The sequence below is a fragment of the Mauremys reevesii genome, linkage group 22, assembly GCF_016161935.1.
Source record: "Mauremys reevesii isolate NIE-2019 linkage group 22, ASM1616193v1, whole genome shotgun sequence".
NCBI lineage: Eukaryota > Metazoa > Chordata > Testudines > Geoemydidae > Mauremys > Mauremys reevesii.
Genome location: NC_052644.1, coordinates 488,756 through 510,336, shown reverse-complemented (window position 1 = coordinate 510,336; position 21,581 = coordinate 488,756). Strand labels below are relative to the sequence as shown.

The following is a 21,581-nucleotide window of genomic DNA, read 5'->3' as shown; positions in this document are numbered from 1 at the left end:
TACACAGGAGCTAAACACACAGGTCAGCTGGCCCCCAAAAGCAAAGTGTTGCAAGAGCCTCACTAAGTCTGCCTGACACCTGCACATACCAGCAAGGGATGGTATCTTTTACAATTCAGACATCAACAGCCAGCTTTATATTTCATGAAGATAAATGAGAATATTCATTTAAAATGTGAGAATGAGATTGCATCTGGAGCCTAATTCATTTGAATAGGCCTCCTGTCATATTCGGTACAAATTATTCTCTAAATGTTTTGCTAATTTCACATGCAGACTGATCTATTTTACATTTTTACCAGGCTTTGAAATTATCATCTCCTTGTCTGGGTGCAAGTCTCTACTCAGAGAAAATTCAAGGTCTTCTGTTGCCCAGGTAAGCCAACAAATACAGATTTTTTTTTTAAAATCAAACCTTTATTCAAATACTTTACCACAGATGCTTCATTAGCAGTATCACCAACCCCAAGAGTTCAAAACTCCTAAGTCACCCTCCCACCCGCATAATTTTTTTTTTTTAAATCAGGGATTTTTTTTAAAAATTCCCTTTTTGTTTCAGCCTTTTGGGAACTGCATTTTCAAGCTTTTCATTTAAACCACGGGGGCTACAAACTTCTTTTTTTAAAAGAAAGCTCAGATTCCCATCTAATCCCATGATTCCCAGAGAAAGGGCTTTAGGAAACACACCTAATATTAGGAGATTTGTGATAAAACTGCAAGTGTTGGCAACATGGAATGAGCGTGAAATTCACCCCTCTGCAGATGGGCAGCACAAGACTTAAGAGGGGGTTTAATTCCTTGTTCTGCAAGACTTCCTGGGTGACCTTAGGCAAGTCACTTAGTCTCCCTGTGCCTCAGTTCCCCAACTGTAAAATGAAGGGAATAGCACTGCCCTGCCTTGCAGGGCCTTGTGAGGAGCTCAGACACCGTGGGGCCTAGGAGAAAGAAAATCCCAAATGGGGACTGAGTGGTTCTAAGTGGTCCATATCCCTTATATTGGCGCTATGCAAAAGGGTGAATTTCACCCAAAATTTCCTTCTACCTTTCCCACCATGGTGTCTTGGCATTAAGTTTGGAGCCTTAACAGTGAGAGGATCCCTACATAATAGATAAAAAGTCTCAGTTTAAGAGGTCAAATTAATTCCTGGTGTAACTCTACCGATGCAGGCCATCCATATGCCTTGTACTGGCCCTCTGTGAATGTCATTCAATACATTATTTATTTCTATTCATTTCTGAATACAGGCCAGGAGCAATCTGTCTTCTTTAAATGGCACAATAAATTAAGGAGCCTAAAGATCCCCTTGTGTCTAAAAATTGAAGATCAGAAACCCACCTACAAAATGAAATAGCATCTGTGGGGCTGCTGTTCATACTGTGTGAATGCTGCTAGTGTATAACGTGGACTAAAACCCAGAGCCGTTCTCCTTTCTCCTGTACAAGGCACAACCATTGACAGGGTGGCAATGCTATCAAGTCACACTGGCTATGTTCTACACCTGCTTTTGCACAGATGCAAGTGACAATATGACATGCAGGAGCCATGGAGAACCAGGCGCCGCTTCTCCATCTAGGTTCATCCATGACACCTGCGTTCCTGTGGGACAACACTCCAGAGGAAAACAGGTAAATGCAGAGACAAGAGGATGGAACAAACTCACAGGGGAGATTAGACTAATCCAGAATCTGGCCATTTTCAGGACATACTCCAAGACTTTCCCCCAAATCCCTGCCCCCACTCCAAAAGTCACCCTAAGCAGAGAAATTGTATGGCAGGCCATGAATGCTCATGAAATTGGGGGTTGGGGTGCAGGAGGAGGTGAGGGCTTTGGCTGGGGGTGAAGGTTCTGGGGTGAGGCTGGGGATGAGGGGTTGGGGGTGCAGGAGGGTGCTCAGGGCTGGGATCGAGGGGTTCAGAGGGGGATCAGGGCTGGGGCAGGGGAGCAGGCCCAGGGCAGTGCTTACCTCAAGCAGCTCCTGGAAGCAGCAGCATGTCCTCCCTCCAGTTCCTATGCCGGCCAGCAAACCCTCTGGCTGCCTATACACATAGGAGATGGAGGGGGGATGTGCCACTGCTTCCTGGAGCCGCACGGAGCCTTGGCATGTGCGGAGTGGGACAAGCCCCTGATCCTGCTCCCCAGCTGGAGCTCGAGGACCGGATTAAAATGTCTGAACGGCCGGATGCGGCCCCGGGGCCGTAGTTTGCTCACCTCTGTGTTAAGGGGAAGCAAGTCAGGCACCCTGGAGCATTTTTGCTGATCTGATTTCCTTTTACTGTTGGATGTTTCATCACTTGAAACAGGTGAGAGTAAAAATGTACAGCCAAGAAAAACATTGTTCCACTCTGACTTTACTGCCTCTCTTGATTACAGTTTCATATCTGCTTGAAGTCATCTAGTAATGCAGGCTGCACAGCCCAGTGGTTAAGAGATTGATTCATAGATTCCAAGGCCCGAAGGGACCATTGTGATCATCTAGTCTGACTTCCTGTATAGCACAGGACAGAGAACTGCCCCCAAATAATTCCTAGAGCTTTTCTTTTAGGAAAAAAAAATCCAATCTGGATTTTAATATTGTCACTGATGTAGAATCCACCATGCCCTTGGATAAGTTGTTCCAATGGTTAATTACGCTCATTGTTAAAAATGAATGCCTGGTAGTTGGGACTGCTAGGTTCTATTCCCAACTCCGATATGGACCTACTCTATGACCTTTACTAAGTCATGGGTCTGCCTGTGCCTCAGTTTCCCCATGTTTAAAAGGACAATAAAGATACAGCCCCTTCTTTGTACAGCAGAGATCGATGGATGACAAGCACTAAGATTTTGTCCACACTCAACCTCGTCTCGCATTTAGTTAGCTCTCATGTCATTGCATGGACAGCATAGAGGCCCTTGACCATGTTATGTGCCTCCAGGATATTCTGTCCTAAGTCAAGTTTGGGGTGTTATGGGGTAGGATACCTGTGAGGGACAGGGGTCTGTTGATACTGCCCAGCCATTGTGTTTTAGGCCTTCCAGGGGGTCTTTTCCATCTTGCTTTTATTGGATCTCAGTCAAAGGTGATTTGTGCAGGGAAGTTGATAGGCTATTCGGAGCAGATGACTACACCCCCCCTTAGTGAGCAATGGGGACTGTTCAAGAGAAAAGGACCTCTTCAGTTAGACAATAGATCCCATCATGTGACATGAATTCATACTATTTCATATTTCTGATAATTCAAAGATGATAAATCAAGACAACATCCAACTTCTTTTCATTCATGACAATGAGGGGCCAGGTTGCACTCCCCTGAAAACATTATGTACATCCTCAAGCTTTGTCTCTTGACTTATCAGAGTGCTCGGTTTACAAAAGATGCCCTTGATAAGATACCCCATTACGGATGACATTTTTGCAGCACGGGCTTCAAGTTCTCTCTTGATGCTGCCTAAGTTATTGGCAACAGACTCAAGGTAGGAGAAACGACTGACTGTCTTAGCATGGATGTAGTTGTACTAGTATAAAAGTGCTTATACCAGTCTAACTTAACCAAGTACAGGGAATAAGCTATACTATTACAAGGCACTTCTCTATCAGTATAGCTGTGTCCATGCTAGCGGCTGTACTGGTACAGATAGACTATGGGTAAAAATAATCACACCCTTAACTGACAGTCATACTGGTACAAAATCTGTATGCAGATCAGACCTAAGTGGTGACAGAGACATGTACACCAATGCACAGGGTCAGCACAAGACCCATGCAGTGCTCAAGCCTCCAAAAAATGGGTGCAAATTGCAACCTACCACACTACACAGGGGGAGTGGGGTTCTCATGACTCTTGCTAACAAAGTGTAAAGATATAAATTAAAGGGAGCTGTGATTACTGCAAAGTGCAATTAAAAAAATTAAGTTCCAGCTCAGTTTGTATTCAAGGTTTATATTATGTGTTTGGTATAAACACTAATTATTTTGTTTACTATGGGCTGATTGTGTAATTAGGAATAGGGAGAGATCATGCCCTGGGCTCAGCATGATGCAGAAGAGTTGGCAATGGCAAGAGAAAGCTATGCAGGTGAGCTCAGCTGCCTTCCCCAGACACACAAACACACTGTCCTCCAGGAATTGGGGCTGCAGTGGGAAGAGCGTCACATCAATGGAGTTGCTCACTCCTGGATCCCAATTACAGCTGGCTTGGGTAATTAATTAGTGCTCTCAGATCAAGTGGTGTCCCACAGTTCATCCTACAGGGAAGCAGGAGAGACCCAAGGCTCCATGCAGCAAGGAAAATAAAGACTGGTTAGATCAGGCTTCTCCTTTCAGCTGTCTCCCTGGGTCCTCTGTCACAGGGTCACTGTACCCTTTCTGCCCAGATGCACAGCCCTTTCCACAGGGCAATTGGACAAGTGATTAGTGCATGAGTAGGCAAACCTGTACTCACTTTAATCTAGTTAGCACAGCTGAAAACAACAGCAAAGACACAGAGGCCCATACCCCAAGGCAGGCTGTGTAAGCCCACCCAGAACTCTGGGTCTGAGTTCACATTGCTAATCCATGCTGGGGTCCCAACACCGTATCTTCAGGGTGATTTCTAGCCATGCTAGCTAGAGTAAAGCTTGCAGGGAGAAAGCTATCCAACCTCCAACTGTGGTGTAGATATCCCCTTCATTTCCTTCCCTGCTGTAGCCAAGGGAACCCCCCACAAAGGGGTTTTTAAAATGAAAGTCTCCCCTTCCAGGGCCTGGCTTAGTCATATAGGTTTACAAGAAGTGACCCTCCTTCACCTGTGTGTCCAGGTTCCCCAGGTCCTTCTGAGCTCAGATGCCACAGTCATCTTTGTCTCTGGGCTTCAGCACCTTTCTATGGGCCTTATTGCTGCCCCACCTCTCCCCAAGTTCATACAGGACCCTGAACGACTGTTTTCCTCCAGTTACTCTCCTGCCCTTTTCTATGCAGCCCCCACACATATCCTCCCATCCTAACCCCTAGCTTTTCCCAGAGTAGAGCAAGAGCAAGAGCTTTGTCTTATATAGTTCCACAGGCACTCACATCAGCCTCAGTCACCTGACCCCTTAAGTGCTGCACCTGACAATTAAAATTCCCAGCGCTCCCACCTTAAAGGGGCCACATCCCAGTAAGACATTGGTCCCCAAACTATGGAGCATGAGGCAGAGCCCAGGCCAGCCCTCACAGGGGGTGGGGAGCGAACGCATGCCACCCAGCTCCACTCCAGCCCCAGCCTCACCCCTACCTGTGGCCTGGCTTCTGGCTCTGGCCCCACTCCCGACCACTGCTCCAGCCCCAGAGCCCGCCCTAGCCACAGCCCCAGGCCAGGTTCCCAGGGGTGCATGGACAGATTACATTATGGGTAAGCGGGGCGCATGACAAAAAGTTTGGGAACCACTTTTCACATATTTATCTTCACAGCACCCCTGTGGGGAAGGGAAGTACTATTATTCCCATTTCACAGATGGGCAACTGAGTCAGGGAGACAGTTTGCAGGCTGGGGCTATCAACAGCACTGAGTGACTGCGGGCTGAACTAGTGACTTGCCTAACGGCTCACAGGAAGTCTGTAACAGAGCAGGCAATGACCCTGGGTCTCCCAGCTTAATAACTTGACCATTGGACCACGCTTGCTCCCCAAAGCTGTTCTATAAAAGCTCTTAGTATCCTCAGGCAGAGCTTGCTTCTCCGCAATCCCCAGCATTGTGGTATTTTGGGGGGGTTGGGTTTTTTTTTTGATTTGTTTTTTGTTTTTTTTGCTGCTGCTTGTCACTCATTGCTCTGACTGAATTTGCTTTTGTAAGTAAAAGCAGTATGAGAATAAGAAATCAGAAAGAGAGAGCTGTTTAAAAATAGGCTGGAAAAAAAGTCAGCATCAGGCAGTGAAACGCCAAAGAGACAGTCTAACAAGCTTTGTTCCTGGCCCTTTTTACATATCTATCAGAAAATCAACAGTCAGTCATCTCACCCACAAGCAGTTCTGCAGCAGATGTGGCTCAGTTTGAGAGCTGCAAACAGAGGGAAAGTAGGTCAGCCTTCCTCAGAGCTCCATCCCCTAAACTGCATTGCGTGGAATCTTGGAAATGTAAAGGTCATTAGCATTCCTGTTCTAAGCAGCTAAAACATTAAAGGCTAATTCTGCATCATTACAGAATACGGAGGAGGCTGCCTCTGCCATGCAGAATGGTTCACAAAGAAACCACCAAGTTTCCTGAGGAGATTAACTACGTCTAGTGCCCCCAAGCCATAAAGCGAAAATGTGATAAAGCTTGTAATAATGTTGTCAATAAAGGTAAATGCTGGTTTTAGTCCCCGTGTTTCTTATTGGCCATGACTGCATCCCTGAAGCACTAAACTGGGCTAACTGCCTGACTTATTCCTTCTGCAAACACCAAGGCTAACCCTGCCAGTGCAAGCTTTGCAAGCCACAAAAAAACACCATGAAGCCTTGAATTCCAACCTTCATATTTGGGTTCGTGCTTATTTTTAACAGAACAACAAGCTCAGCTGTGGGGGTTGGGGGGTGGGATCTTTCTTAGCAGGCGAGCACCCCACCCCTTCAGTAGGGCCAAATCCCAGCAGCCTTGAGATCAGTTGTTCTCAGGCTGGCTCCCTAAGAAGCCAAGATGAATTCCAGCCTAGACTCTAGCCAGGCCTAGCTGATCTTTCTGAGTCAGTTCCTCATTTGTCTGGGTTGAGAGAGGAGCTGGGCTTCCTGTCTGTCTCTTTTAGGTATTTATATGGCCATTCTTAACACATTTGTGTGTCCTCACACCGTGTCTGTAACCCATCTCGTCAGAGCAGAAGGGTCTCCTTAGCCTTGCATAGGCTGCAACGCTACGTCAAAGGAGTCCTTCCCTTCTCAAGGGAGGCAGCGTGGGAGATAGGGCAGAGGAGCTGTCGCAGGGAGGGCTTGCAGGCTGGGCATCTCTGAAGAGCTCCAAGTCCCTCTACACATGCGGCCAGATAATTACAAAAGAGCCCAGCACTCAGCAACTCTCATTTGTTAGACATGGGGCCCTGGGGTGACCAGACAGCAAATGTGAAAAATCAGGATGGGGTGGGGGTTAATAGGAGCCAATATAAGAAAAAGACCTAAAAATCGGGACTGTCCCTATAAAATCGGGACATCTGGTCACCCTAAGGGGCCCAGGCTTACACAGGTGTTTAGGGACCTGAAGATGCAGATTGGTGCCTGCTGTGATATTCAACAATGCCTGAGTGAGTTGGGTGCCTAATTCCCACTGGCTTTGAATGGGGGTCAGGCACCAAAGCTGCTTAGGAGATTTTGGCACTCTCGTGGCTCTTTGGGCACTACCAGGCAGGGGAGCGCCACTGAAATCCATGGTGTGATACCACGGGGAGCGAGAGGAGAGCAAACCAGGCCTGACGACGGCTGTTTGGTTTTTTCACCTGTTCATTTCCCAGACATGAACCCCCAGGTAAAGGTGCCCCATTCCCCACTCCCCCTGCCCACCCTCTGCATTCTCACACCACACCAGGGCCATATTCCCCATTCTGTCACCCCCACACCCTCTGTGTTCTCCCATCATGCCCAACAGCCTCCCCAAAGGCCTAAGAATAAAAGATGGGGCGGGGGCTGAGATTTTTCAGAGCCATGCAGGGAGTCTGGCCATATCTTTCCGTAATTTCAGTGTGAAGCTGGGTGGCTAATTTTCCTGCACTGCTTTGAAAATCTCCACTGAGGTTTGCAGCATGCCCTTATAGGGTAACAACTCTGGGGTCTGTCAGACCAATGAGTGGCGAGACAGTCCCAGAGCCTAGGACTGTTATGGAAGGGGGGTTAATACTCTGCCACCAGGCTCCCACCGCCCAGCTCAGCTGTCAGTGGTATCACATGGAGAGAGATAGGGTCCAACCAGTACCCAGATTTGTCCCCTCCTAGTATTGTCACAAGAACCCACAGAGCCACAGGGAGGAGGGAGGAGCTAATACACAACTATCTACTCGCAAATCCAGAGAAATAACAAACAACCTAGAGAATTTATTAGCAGCAAAGTATCTACCCCAAAGCTTTAAAAAAAGGCATTTAAAGTGTGTGAAATACTAACAGTAAAAATAAAGCTCCTTTTTTATCTACAGCACAGCCCCCTGTGAGCTCCAAGCATCAATTGTGGAATTAAAAATTGCTTGTAAAATGGCTCTGGATAGGACAGGAACATGGTCATAATGAGATTAAAATATCCAAGGCCAGCCCTGGTAACACAGCAATGTCCTTTCCTTTAATTCCTTGTCATCAAAGGAGTCTCCACCAGGATTAATCTATTTTATTTTTCATTTCTCTTGTTGCCAAGAAAAAGGCCATTCCATGACCCACATTAAGACGGCGAATTCCTCAGAGTGGAGCTGAAGCATTGGCTGTGTTTTAATATACTGTAATTTAAAGTAAAACAACCATCCCAGCCCAGTGGAGTTTTGGACTGCAGATTTCCAAGGAGCTCTGAAGCTTGAGAATCTACCCCAGACTATTAATGGATTCACAGATTTTAAGGCCAGAAGAGACCATTAGATCATAGTCTGTCCTCCTGCATAACATAGGCCAGAGAATTTCACCCGGTAATTCCTGCATCAAACCTGTAACTTCTGTTGAAGCTACAGCATATTTTTTAGAAATACATCTAATCTTTTAAAGATTTTAAGTGATTGAGAATCTACCGTACGCTCAGCCAGTGGTTCCAGGGGGTAATTAACCTCACCACTAAAAGCTTGCATTTTATTTCTACTGCTCTGAATTATTCTAGCTTCAGCTTCCACCCATTGGCTGTTGTTCTGCCTTTGTCTGCTAGACTAAAGACCCTGTACTTTCAGAAATCTGCCTGCATAGGTACTTAGACTGTGATCAAGTTGTCGATTAATCTTCTTTTGAATAAACAAAACAGATTGAATTTTTCAGTCTCTCCTGGTGGGGCAGGTTTTTCAGACCTCAAATTGTTCTTGCAGCTCTTTTCTGAACCCTTTCCAATTTGTCAACATCCTGCTTGCAGTGTGGGCAACATCAGACCTGGATACAATAATCAATCGCGGTCTCACCAATTCTTTACAGAAATAGAGGGTGGAGCTTCTCAAACTGTGGCCTAGCGACCCCTGGTGGTCTCTGGAGAGCTGACTGGCTTCATAGTAAGGGCTCTTCTTCCTTCTCTCTAGCTGCTAAGACAACACTAAATGCTGCAACTACTTCTCTGCGATTAATTTTTCCATCTCAGCAATTGCTATAATCACCACAGGGACATTATTAATCCATTAACCGGTGAAGAGTTCGGGACCTAGTGTCAATTTTTCTATTAAGATGTGGTCCATGCTTTCAGTTGCCTTCTCACACATAATACAAGATGCAGGTGACATTCAATGAAATACAAAGGCAGAACATTTTAAACCCATGAAAATAAGCACTTTAGCATAAAGCCCACCTACCCTGCAGGACTAATTGCCACAAGATCAAAGAAAGGGGATTGGACATTGCTATGGATAATGAGAACTTGAGCTATAACAATAAAGGTTAAAACAAAGAACCATGAAATTATGGCAGTTTATACCAACTGGGGGTGTGACCCTAACTGTTTTGGAAGAGATATAAACAGTTTCTGCAGGGCACCAGGAGCTAGGAACGGAGATGCTTTCCTTATGCATTGGTTATCCCTCAGCTGCCCACTGCAGAGTTTCGTGCACCTTCCTGTGAAGTAGCTGCTACTGGATGCTTTCAGATTACACCCCTGACTTGACTTCTATCACCCTATTACATGTACCCATTAATTTCAAATCATGTTAAGATTTTGACTTACATAGAGAGAAGCATGCAGTGTGGTTATAGCTGCATTGGTCCCAGGGCAGGTGCTTGGGGCAGCAACTCGGGAGTGGGGCAGCACTTTCAGGGATTCGGCGGCAATTCGGCGGAGGGTCCCTCAATCCCGCTTGGAGCAAAGGACCTCCCGCTGAATTGCCGCAGATCGCGATCGTGGCTTTTTTTTTTTTTTGGCTGCTTGGGGCGGCAAAACCCCTGGAGCCGGCCCTGGTTGGTCCCAAGGTATCAGAGAGACAAGGTGGGTGAGGTAATATCTTTTATTGGACCAACTCCTGTTGGTGAGAGAAACAAGCTTTCGAGCTGACAGTTCTTTTTCAAGTCTGGGAAAGTTGGTCCAATTAAATATATTACCCTCCCTTCCATTCCCCTATGACTGGAGGGGTGTTAGTGGGCCACTTCACCTGGAATGGTCCTTGGAAATATCTGTTTACTACGCTAAACAGTCTGTTCCACCTTCTATTTAGCTGTGACACTCTGAGTACATTTCCCAGACCTGAAGAAGAGCTCTGTGTAAGCTCGAAAGCTTGTCTCTCTCACCCACAGAAGTTGGTCCAGTAAAATATATTACCTCACCCACCTTGTCTAATATGCTGGGTCAGACATGGCTACAACAATACTGCTCAAAAGCTTGTCTCTCTCTCCAATAGAAGTTGGTCCAATTAAAGGTATTACCTCCCCGACTTTGTCTGATAGAGAAGCAGGAAGTTCAAAGTCACAGCTGACATATTCTCCATCACCTACCCTGTTATATTCATGTCTCTAAATATAAAATATTACACATGGCACTCATAGATCAAGAGTGTTATTGGTTCTGATTTTCTGAATTCCTGATCTTCAGGTTCCTGATATGATTTCTTTCTGTCTGTTGTATTTAATTCCCAGAGGCGATTCTGACAAGCTACCCTTTGCATAATCCTTCCTATCACACACACTCATGCTCCTACGTGCTTCATCCCCCACTGGAGCTCTCTGAAAATAGACAGAAACTTCTCATTTGCAACTTCCACTGGTGCATGACTGCCAGCTTCAGCAGCGAAACCTTTGATGCTTCATGGATATCAAAGAAATATATTGATCAGTCCCTCCCTGAGAGAGTTGCTTTTTTGCACATGAGCACATTGTTACAGAGCTGGCATTTACAGCACACAGCTTGGCTTGGCTTGGTTTTCAAGCAGGCAGCAGAAGTGTGAATGTCATGGTGGATTCTATAGCTTGGTTTTAAGTTTTATGCCTGAGTTTTTACCTGTGTAGTCACTCTGTTCCTGCCTTTATCTACGAGCCCCAAATGTTGGGATATTATGATCTTTCCAAGTGCCTAAGCAATTTATTTATTTATTTATTTCATCCTTCCTTCTTGTGGCACAGTGTATATAATTACCAAAACAATGCAGAGCAGCTGAGAAATTTATACCTGTTTGTGATGGGATTTACTCCCATCACCTGTTAGCCCAGGGGTTAAGAGCCAGTTAATACACCTGTGAGTTACTGCTTCCTGGCTGGAGCTATACAGGGATAATTGGAAGCCAGAGCCTTTTAAGACCGGGGTGCAGTTGTAGAGAAGGCAGGATCCTCTTCTGAGGAAGAGATGCCCCCTGGATAGAGGGGGATCCCCCCTTAGCTCTAAAGTTTAACTAGGTAAGAAGCTCTACAGGGAGCTGGTTAGGTCCCTTGTTATGGTATGGGAGGCTCTGAGATAGGGTCTGTTAAAAGCACGCCAGTGGTGTCTGAGCAAGGCAGACAAGTGAGTAGCTCAGCAGAGAAAGGAGAAGCTTGAAAACCAAAGGAAGAGTTAAACATAGGCCATGGAGCAGCACACAGTTGCCTGGAGGTAGGAAGTGGCCCAGGGAAAGAAACAGCAGCACATCTGAAGAAACACTTAACTGCCCAGTACACAGTCCTTGCACTAGAAGCTGGGGGTTACCCTACCAGCCCTGAAGAAGGGGCATACAGGCCCAACTGAAAGAATACTGAACCTGGGAGGTTGAAGACTGACTTTTAAAGGTGAGGTGGGGTAAGGGGGAGAGACTCTTCCTGTCAAAGGCTCTTTTGTGAACTTCCCATTGGCCCTTCTTGTTCCCCCAGAAGGGAACTGGGGTTTGTTACTGGGCTGGAGGACAGAGCCCCAGAAGACCTGGTGAAAGGCAGATAGTTTAGCATTTGCTGCAGGCAAGGACCAGGGTGCAATGCTACAAAGGGTACTACAGATGGTGAGTACACTACTTTATACTCCTACGTGCAAGAGTTTAGAGCTGCCTCCTCACTTGCATTGAGGTCCCTTCACAGTGCCTTAGTTTATATTTCCACCCACTTTAAGGCCAGCTCATGCTGCCAGAGCAATGTTGAGGGAGTCTTGGTGTAAATGAGACTCAGTCCTGAAGGTTTATTTCAGCCTGATTCTTCCTTGGCTGACAATAGTCTTGCACCAGGCACAGAAAATAAAAGTTTACACCAGAATTCACAGCAGTGTAGCTAACAGCATAATCAGGTCCCCTTTGCATCTAGCTGAGGCCAGTTAAATTACCACCACCACTTCCTGCAGCGCATGGATTTTCCTCACCGATCCCTTATCTAATTACTAACCCGCTCTGGCCTTAATTAGCTCATCAGTGTCAACACTTGGAGGCCTGGCAGTAGGTCATGAGTGTCAGGGACGCAGTCAGTGTGGATCTGTGTAACCACACCAAGACAGCGTGAACATGCCACTGCAATGGAATTGGTAGTGTGCAGGCAGCAAAATCCCATAGGCAAGGCAGGACTGAAAGCACAGTCAATACTGCAGAACAGCATGCACTCTGCCTTAACTACACGCTCTGGGTGAAATTCACCCTTTTGCGGAGAGACATCACAAGGCTTGGGCGCTGCTTAAATCCTCAAAATTGGCACAAGGTGGTGCCTAGGCCTCCCATGACCCTATGTATCAGGATAAATTTCACCCCTAGATACTGCACCTGCTTTTAAAAATGGACTAGGGCCTTTGGGGCCTGTAAGCAGTTCCTGGTGCCACAGCATGGCCTTGCAGGGGTCTCTGTCTCCAGCACCCTGGTGGCCACCTCTTTGGTCTGGAGATGACCTGTCCCTACCTCCCTTTCTGTGGCCCAGGTCATCTCTTTCTAGTTCTGTCTCCTGGCAGGATACAAGAGTCCACATCAGCATCCAAACAGAGGAGCCTTCTGCTGCTCTTCACCCCTAATGCTGGACACTGCAGGGTTGCTTCTCTGCTCCCCTGGCTGAGCACATCTCCCAGGGCTCTGTCTCTGGAGGCCCATCTTTCCAGCAGGTTTCCCCACTGCCTCACCTCCCTAGGGACATCCCTGACTTCTTATGGGGTCTGTCTTAGGGCCTACCCTAGGAGCCTGACTTGTTCCCTGTAGTTCTCTCCAGCTTGCTCCTCTGCCCTGGGTCTCCTCCCTCACTTAGTTCTCTTCCCCCTCTATGGAATTCTCCCACAGCTGGGGTCACCCATGGTAATTAAGCCACCATATCAGGATCAGATGAGGGATAACTGCTGCATCACAGGCAAGGCTGAGCTCCACTCCCCTTCCAGGCCTGCAACAGGGTTGAACTTGAGACACCTTAGAAGGGCCTGACTTTCAGAAGATGCTGAGCACCTGGCCTCTGAAAATCAGATGCCCCGGGCAGGGGGAAGCTGGACATACAAAGTCACTAGTCATATGAATGGCCATACTGGGTCTAACCAAAGGTCCATCTCGACCAATATCCTGTCTTCTGACAGTAGCCAATGCCAGGTGCCGCAGAGGGAATGAATAGAACAGGTAATCAACAAGTGAAGCCTGGAACACAAAGCTAATCATCCCAAAGCACCATTCCAAAGGGAACATCCTGCACTTCTGGGAGCTGCTATGTGACAGAAATGTTGCTGTTTCCATATGGCCATAAAGGTTATCAATACCTGTCAAAACCTCCCAGCGTGTGCTCCAATCTGTTCCACAGCTGTATGGGCTAGGCTGGCACCATATGCACTTGGCCAGCGGTTGCTTTGCTTGGATGCTGTTCTGTCAACTATCGATCCCTGAACTCTCTCTGCTCTGGCCTGACCTTTAAACCTTTAGTATTTCATTCCCGTGACCTTTAGCTTGGTGCTCTATCAGTGCTGGCCTAAGGGAATCATGTAGGCTTTGAGTAATATCTGCTCTATAGAGCTGGGGAAAAATTTCACAAACTTTATTCAGTAAAAAAATATGCAGATTTGGGTCAACAAACATTTTGGGAATTCACGTCAATTTTGTCAAATTGCTTCAGGCAGGGGGAAAAAAAATCCTAAAAACGCAAATTTTCTTTTGACACTTTCTAAACACTTTGATCTCTGGGTTGAAAACAACTCATTTAGCAATTTCTTTTCACTACTTTTTTAAATTTAATGTTAAAAAAGCTTGAAATTGAAATGAAACACCTAATTTCAGGTTGAACAAAACATTTCATTCTACCTGAAATGAATATTTTTCAGGTTTACCCAGGACTTTAAATGTTTTTTTCCCCCTGAATTACCAGCAAATCAAAAAAATCCACTATTCACAGAGCTCAATTCCTTTTCCCTTTTCATTTAATTCTTAGCCCCCCCTCCCCAAGGCTTCTATTTTCTCATTTGACTTTTTGTTTATTCCTGTACTAGTTAGAGTACAGTTCTTCTCTCTCTGCCCCCATCACCCCCACTCCATTCTTGCAGGAGATGGCAGGCCACATGGTAACTTTCCTGGTTACCATAAAACTAATGCTACCTGGGAAAGTGTGGCAGATAGAACAGAGCTTGCTCGTCACTCTTGTCTGTATCAAGTCCCCAAGGCCAACATGCTCAGAGGCCTGAAGCCAAGCCCCTAACTCTGTATTTAGACGCCTATGGCACTATTGCCTGCTCTGCCACTCTAACTGCAGTGGGATTGGCAGGTATGTGGGCACTCTGGAGCGGGGGGGGGGGGCAGGAATCAGGCAACTTCTATTTAGGGCCTATGTTTTCAAAAAGTGACTAGCGATTTTTTTTGTGTGCTCAACATTAGTCGCTTGAGAGGAGCTGAGGCTTTCAGAAAGAGCTGATCCCTCAATCTGAAAAACTGGGCCCCTTTGAAGTGTAAGTTGGGCATTCAAATGGAGGCAGCCAAATTCATTAGTCACGTTTGAAGACTTAGGCACAGGTGCCTGAACAGGGATATAAAGGGGCCTTTAACTTTAGCCCTACTGCATGCCCTGCCCTTTGTGCAGCTGCTCACAAGCAGTGCAGTGGGCTGTCACATCAGCAGGGTTGTTTCATGGCTACTTTGCACTGGGGTCACTGGTGGTGAATTGGGCTCTCAGGCCTTAACTCTGAATGCTAAGGGGGGAGGGAGTGTGTTGCTGATGCCCCACAGATTCCCTTCCTTCCCCATTTATCTGTATTGCGGCAGTGCTTTATCTGCACAGACGAGATCGTGGCCCTGACCCCGCACAGCCATGGAGCAACACGGCCCCTGCTGCCACCAAGATCTTACTGTCTAACTAGACAAGACAAAGTAACGTTATTGTCCCTGTTTTAAAGATGACAAAGGAAGGTGCAGAGATCCAGGGCTGGATTTCCCTCAGATGCTGAGGGCCAGAAGTGCCTGATGATCGGGAGTTGTGGGTGTTGAATGCTTCTGGAAAAGCAAACACCAACCAACTTTCCCAGGGCCATGCAAGGAGTTGGAGTCGGTGGCAGAGGCTGGAATTTAAAGGTATCCCCAGTCTCACTCCAGTACCTGGCCAGCCTCTGTCTCCTCTTCCTTTGCTGTTCTGTGTTTCAGTGAGCTGTTTCTGTCCTCTTTATCAACTTCTGCTAATCTCTGTATCCATCCATAGGTCTCCTCCAGCCTCCCACTCTGTTCAGGCACCTGCAATACCCACAGATAAATGGGTAACCTGGTGCCTGGAAATGCACAGCTGAGACACTTGGCACCCAATTAATGCCTGTGCAGGGGGTTCATGTGGACATTAACTTCTCTCATGCATCCGATGCAGTGGGTATTCACCCATGAAAGCTCAGTCTCCAATACGTCTGTTAGTCTATAAGGTGCCACAGGACTCTTTGTTGCTTTTACAGATCCAGACTAACACGGCTACCCCTCTGATACTTCTCCAGCACCGTGGACAGAGCATCAGATTCTCTGTTGCATGGCACTTGTGCAAAGCAGGCTCCTCTCACCTGAATGAGTGCTTCACACTCCATTTCCACTCATGTAGAGGACCACCTAAGTTGCAGATGGAAAACTGAGCCTAGAGAGAATAAAACTAATGGCTCCCCTGTATTAGTGCAGCATAAGCCCTGTGATACCCCAACCACCCTACTGTATTTATCACTCATAGGCTAGCAGAAGACATGTGCTAGAGGGGCACCAAAGCATAGACAGGAATGCTGAAACCAAACAGACAGACAATAGGTAGGGAGAAAAGTCAGTCTCTATGACTAGGATTTTCAAAGGAATTAAGGAAATCTTAAATTCTCTTGAAAACCCCAGAGCCTCAAACCTTGACCCTCTCCACTCACAAGTAGAGCACCCCTGTGAGAAATAATCTTTCTGCAAGCCCGAAGAATGCTTCTAAAACAGCATCAGAACAGCAGATTTTATTATATACAAAGGCAGAAACTCATACAACACCTAGAGGGACTGACAAGGCAAAAAGTTGTTATGCTTAGCACAGTTATTGAGCAGACATTAAGGGCAGAGCTAAACTGTCCAGTTCGTAAGAACCCTCGTCAACTGCAGACAAATCAAAGAGTCCCCAAACTGTTTGAAAAGCTGAGCTACTTCTGGCTAGAGTGTTTATCTACAACTCAAAGGCCTGAAATGGCTTTTCTGCAGCTTGGATAATATTCAGCTTGAGTCCCTGTTAAGTGTGCAAATATTTTCCTGGCAAAATGGAAGGGCTGACTGTGCTTCAGGAGAAAAATGCTACATGATATAAAGTAGGTCCAGAGACTCAAGAAGTCCTGTGCAAAGTGGCTCATCACTACTGGGAGATGGGTAAGTGCTGCTAGAAGCCAGTTTTGTGGTTAAGAATAGAAGGGTGAGGGATAAGAAACTAAGAGAGAAAACACTCTTAGGTGTTCGGTGGTGTCAGACGAAACCATGCCAGTTTCTCCTCAGTAAATGGAGACAACTGGTCTGATTTCCATTTACAGTGCTCTAGAGACATAAAGGGGTTTTAAAGTGGGAAACTATATATTTCCACCCACCAGAAGGCCCCATTACATGGATAGATCTGTGCAAAGTGGCCTTAGTATAAACAAGAATTAAGTTCAAAAGATTTTAATTTTAGCAGGAGAGAGTTGCATATCAGGCCCTGCACCTTATGCAGCCATTCACACCAGTGCAAAGCAGTGGTGAAATGCTGCCAGATCAGAAGGGTTGTGATTGGCACTAGTAAATGTAAATGGCTACATATGGGAATCTGACCCAGCCTGTGCAGTTCAAAGGGATTCTATGGCCTGTTCTGGCTGTCCCAAAGACTAGGTGACTTGTGAGTCAAACAAATAGCTGCTGAGGTGCATCTCCTGCATAATTATTGCAAAGCAGCACTCAATGCAGTCTGCTGGCTTCATTTTCCCCACTCACTAGGAGAGTTACTAGCCCCCGCTGTTTTATGATTTGACTGCTCCTGTGTGCTAATAATTTTCAGGAACAATAACTTTGCCTGAAACTTCTCATTGCTACCTTCTATGTGCAAAATCCTCCAAGCAGAAATAATTATGCTGGGTGGGTCTCAGCCCAGTTGGTAGATGAGAAGTACCTATGTCACCCAAGCTGGCTCCTTTGCAATGCTCTGAACCCTACAGAAGGAATCTCTGGTTCAGGGGTTAGTGGGGAACATAGGAGAAGCTTGCCCATGCTGTATCTGTCTATACTGCAGAGTGCCCAGAGGACCCACTTTCGGTGGGTGCTGCATTCATACATAGTAAGAGAGAGAGCTTGTGCATCAGAGAGCTCACTATCCAATAGGATAAGCAGAGCTCCCTTCCCAGCATGCTTTTCTCCTGGTGAATGTCCACACTATGTGTGAGTCAAATGTACTCACATTCGCTCTGGAGATCTTAGCTTATAATTACCCTAAGATCAGCTGCAGCCTGGACACAGTCTGTCAGAAAACTCAGGAAAGAACTGCTCCAGCTGTTGTTAATTTTATGCCTCTCTGTGGATGTGTTGTTTTTACTGACTTAATCAATAAACCCAATCAAAGCTGATTTAGTCAAGGTTTGTTATTAAATTAATCCAGTCTAGAGGACCCTCCCCACCCAACCTATAATCACAGGTTACATTTTACCAACTACTGGTTACCAACAAACCATTACTGATCAGCAGGAAGGAGCACCCCCACCCCCGGGACATGGCAGGGAGGAGAGTGCTTAGACTGCAAGGCCTTTTGAATCAGGGACAGTCTCAACTCTCAGAGGGTCAGTAGTGTTAGTCTGTTTCAGCAAAAACAATGAGGAGTCTTGTGGCACCTTTAAAGACTAACAAATTTATCAGAGCATAAGCTTTTGTGGGCTATGACTCACTTCTTCAGATTTATGGAGTGAAAGTTAGTGGGCAGGCATAAATATACAGCATAAGAAAAGATGGGAGTTGCCTTAGCAAGTGGGGGGGGGTCAATAATTCTCTTAACTGTCTGTCCAACATCTAGCACAAGGGTGTCCTAGTCCATGGCTGGGGCTCTGAGGCATCACTGCAATACAAATAATATAATACTTTACCACTTGCAATAACGCAGTGATGTTAACACCATCAAACCCTCACTGTATTAAGTGCCTCCTGCAGCAGCTATTTTCTGTTCAGATATTGTTGTAAGTGGGGCAATATGGAATCTGTGTAGAGTGCAGCCATGCATACACACTGTTTAGCCAGAGGTTTTCTAATCTACTTATTTTAGGAATTTATCTGGGTCCCATCACTGTATAATAGCTCAGTGCCTTGCAATCTTTAATGTATTTATCCTCCCAAACACCTATTATCCCCATTGTATGGATAGTAAACTGAGGCACAGAGAGGCTAAGTGACTGCCCACGATCACCCAGGGAATCTGAGGCACAGCCTAAGGCAGCATCCAAGCCACTGGACTATGCTTCCTCTCTAATGTGCCCCCGGAGTCGATTAGGCAGTGCATCGGACTAGAATTGCTGGAGTGTAGGGAATGCCTATGACAATGGAGTCTGGACCCTGCCAGTCTCAAATAAGATTCTGTTGGAATAATGAGTTCTGAATGAAACTGGTCATCGCCACTACTGTGTGCAATGCAAGCCATGTCATCACCTATGGGCTACATCAGCTGGTGCCAGCTCATACAAAATCTGTCTCCGGCGCAGGAGGGAGCAAGTGCTTGTGAAAAGGAGTGTGGTTCTATCTCCTCTCTCCATGACTGCTGGGTTGGTGTAATACCCCAGGGAGAAGGGCTCCTGTGCTCCCAGACCCCTCCCATTCCCTGTTCCTTTCCCCTCTCAGGAAGAACTGCTGAAAAGGTTCTTTGTGTCCCAGCCCTTGCTCTGCCATCTGGTCTCTCCCTTAGACCCTGGCACAAATGCGCATGCAGATAGAAGGCATGCACACCAGCTTCTGAGGAGCACCCTGGCACTTCTCCCTCCCTAGAAAACCTGATTTTTCAGGAAAGGTGCATTTTATTACCCAGAGGGGGGAAAACTGCTTCCAGCTGCCAATTTTTCCTAGATGTCTTTACTGAGATAGCCCCTTTGCTGTAGCTTTCACTCAGTGCAAGGCATGTGGCTGATTGAGGCCTGTTCCATTTAACATGCACTGTCTGGATCAACATGGCTGCGGAAGGCAGCATAACAGAAGGGACTGATCTTGGAAGACCAGAAGGAAGTTGAGAGGTTTATTAAGCCTGAAGGACAAAGCTAAACAATGCAGTTTGTAGCTCAGATCTGTGGGAAAACACCTGATATCACCAAAGCACCCAACCACTCTTGCCCTTGTTTATCATTCCAAACCTTCTCCATTTCCTCCTTTTGGTACATACTTCTTACCATCTTAGGTTATTTCAGAGTTTCTCAGTTCCCCAGCAACTTTCCAGATGTCTCAACTGCTGCCGGTTATTGTTTATTCCCTTATTTGGATGATTTTTGTGTGTTCTCTCTTGCACACATTTTGTAGTTACTGAAATATCTGTTACAGCCATTTTCAATATATGCTAAAAGTGACCACTCAGAAAAATTCCACTTCCACGATTAACTCAATTACAAAGGCTCATGGGACTCTAGCTCCTAGGAGAGTCTGAGGTCCTTTCTTTAACCTGTCTCCAATGTCAGCATGCCCTATGCTAATATGCTCTTTCCCCTCCCTCCAACCAGTCCCTCCCCTCTGACCTGGGAAAATCTTTTATCTTCCTGTTGCTCTAAGGAAAGGTTAAAATCCCTCATTCCTGACAGCGATGGAACAGTTTGGACATGCAGGGGGCCTGGTGAAGATGCACCTTTCCTGCTCTACACTCTCTCCAGCCTGTAATAAAGTCAGCAGTCTGTAAGGTGAAATTCACCCCTGGACAGCGGGTCTGCATGAGGCCTATGCACTGCTTTAGTCCCACTTTAAGTGGTGCATGGCCTTTGTGCTGGTTCTCTGCCCTGGTGAATTTTACCCTGGGGGCATAGCGAGTTTCCAAGTTGAGACCTGGGGTTAGTGCCAGTAAAGTTCCAAACACTAAAACTTGATTGCTAAGGGTCCCAGATACAGTGTCACTCTGAGGCATTAGGAAGGCAATGCTGCCCTGACTGAATCAGGCTGCTTGGTGAGAACTTCCCTGAGGAGCTTCCTTTGACAAGCTCACAGATTGAGGAGCAGAAGGGTGCATTTGGAAGCCTTTTATGCATGGTATTTACAAGGCATACGCCACTCCTTGGAAAGACTTGTCTGAATTCCATCTGGTCATGTATGCAAGAGCTTAGCTTTCTTCTTGATAAGTTGTTGAAATAGTGACATCCTTTTGGCTGTACTTAACCTCCACCATCATTTTTAGGTTAGGCTAAGAAGTAAATGTAATGTTGGGAGCTGGATTTGCCAGGGAACAGAAGCTTATTGGGGTTTCTATCTAAAGCTGCAGGCTACTGCACTGATTTCAGAGCAGGATTGAATAAAGGAAGAGAGACTCCTGGGCTAAGTATTCTGTATTGAGACTACGTTGTAGAGACAAGCAGCTCAGTGCCTGGCACCAGGATCTCCACCATCTGCCACCTCCTGTAAGAGGACCTTTTACTGGCTGAACAAGAAGAAACATTAACATCATAAGAGTTCACCTAGTCACCTATCAGAGAAAGGCCTGTGCCAGATCTGCCGGAAGCGCACGCTCCAGATTTACAGTCAGTTCCAAAAGAAATTTAATAACCTAGATTAGCTTGTGCAAATGTGAGAGGCCTGGCACATGCTGTGTGTCTGCTGCAGTGCTGCTCCAATAAAAGCTGCAGTGGCCTCCCTCCCTCTCTCTCTCTCTGAGGGTAGCTTCCTAATCACCCTGAGCTGCTGATTAAATAATCAAGAATCTGAAAATAGGCATTGAAATCAGCAATGAAAATAGTCTGGTTTAATTTACATTTGGATGTGCAGTGGAGCATCAGTTTTAGCTTCTCAGAAGCAAGCAACTAAGGAACGTTATTATTCCTTTGTGTTACCGTAGCAGCAAGGAGCCCTAGTCATGGACCAGGACCTCATGGTGCCACGTGCTGTATAACCCACGACAAAAAGAAAGTCCCTGCCCCAAAGACCTTACACTATAAAATATAAGACAAGAGACAACAGGTGGATGCTAACA

At 46.3% G+C, this 21,581-nt stretch overlaps 2 long non-coding RNA genes across 2 annotated transcripts in view; both read left to right on the top strand.

Annotated features, from left to right (window-relative positions):
• Positions 1-35: 35 nt before the first annotated feature.
• LOC120388939 lies at positions 36-6,227 on the top strand. The gene is made up of 4 exons (XR_005590684.1): positions 36-175; positions 303-376; positions 1,514-1,626; positions 6,139-6,227. It is a non-coding gene; the product is annotated as an uncharacterized LOC120388939 (long non-coding RNA).
• A 5,194-nt stretch (positions 6,228-11,421) lies between these two features.
• LOC120388940 overlaps positions 11,422-21,581 on the top strand; it is a 40,588-nt gene continuing 30,428 nt past the window's right edge. The window contains exon 1 of the long non-coding RNA XR_005590685.1: positions 11,422-11,807. This is a non-coding gene — a long non-coding RNA (uncharacterized LOC120388940). The remainder of the gene's footprint in view (positions 11,808-21,581) is intronic.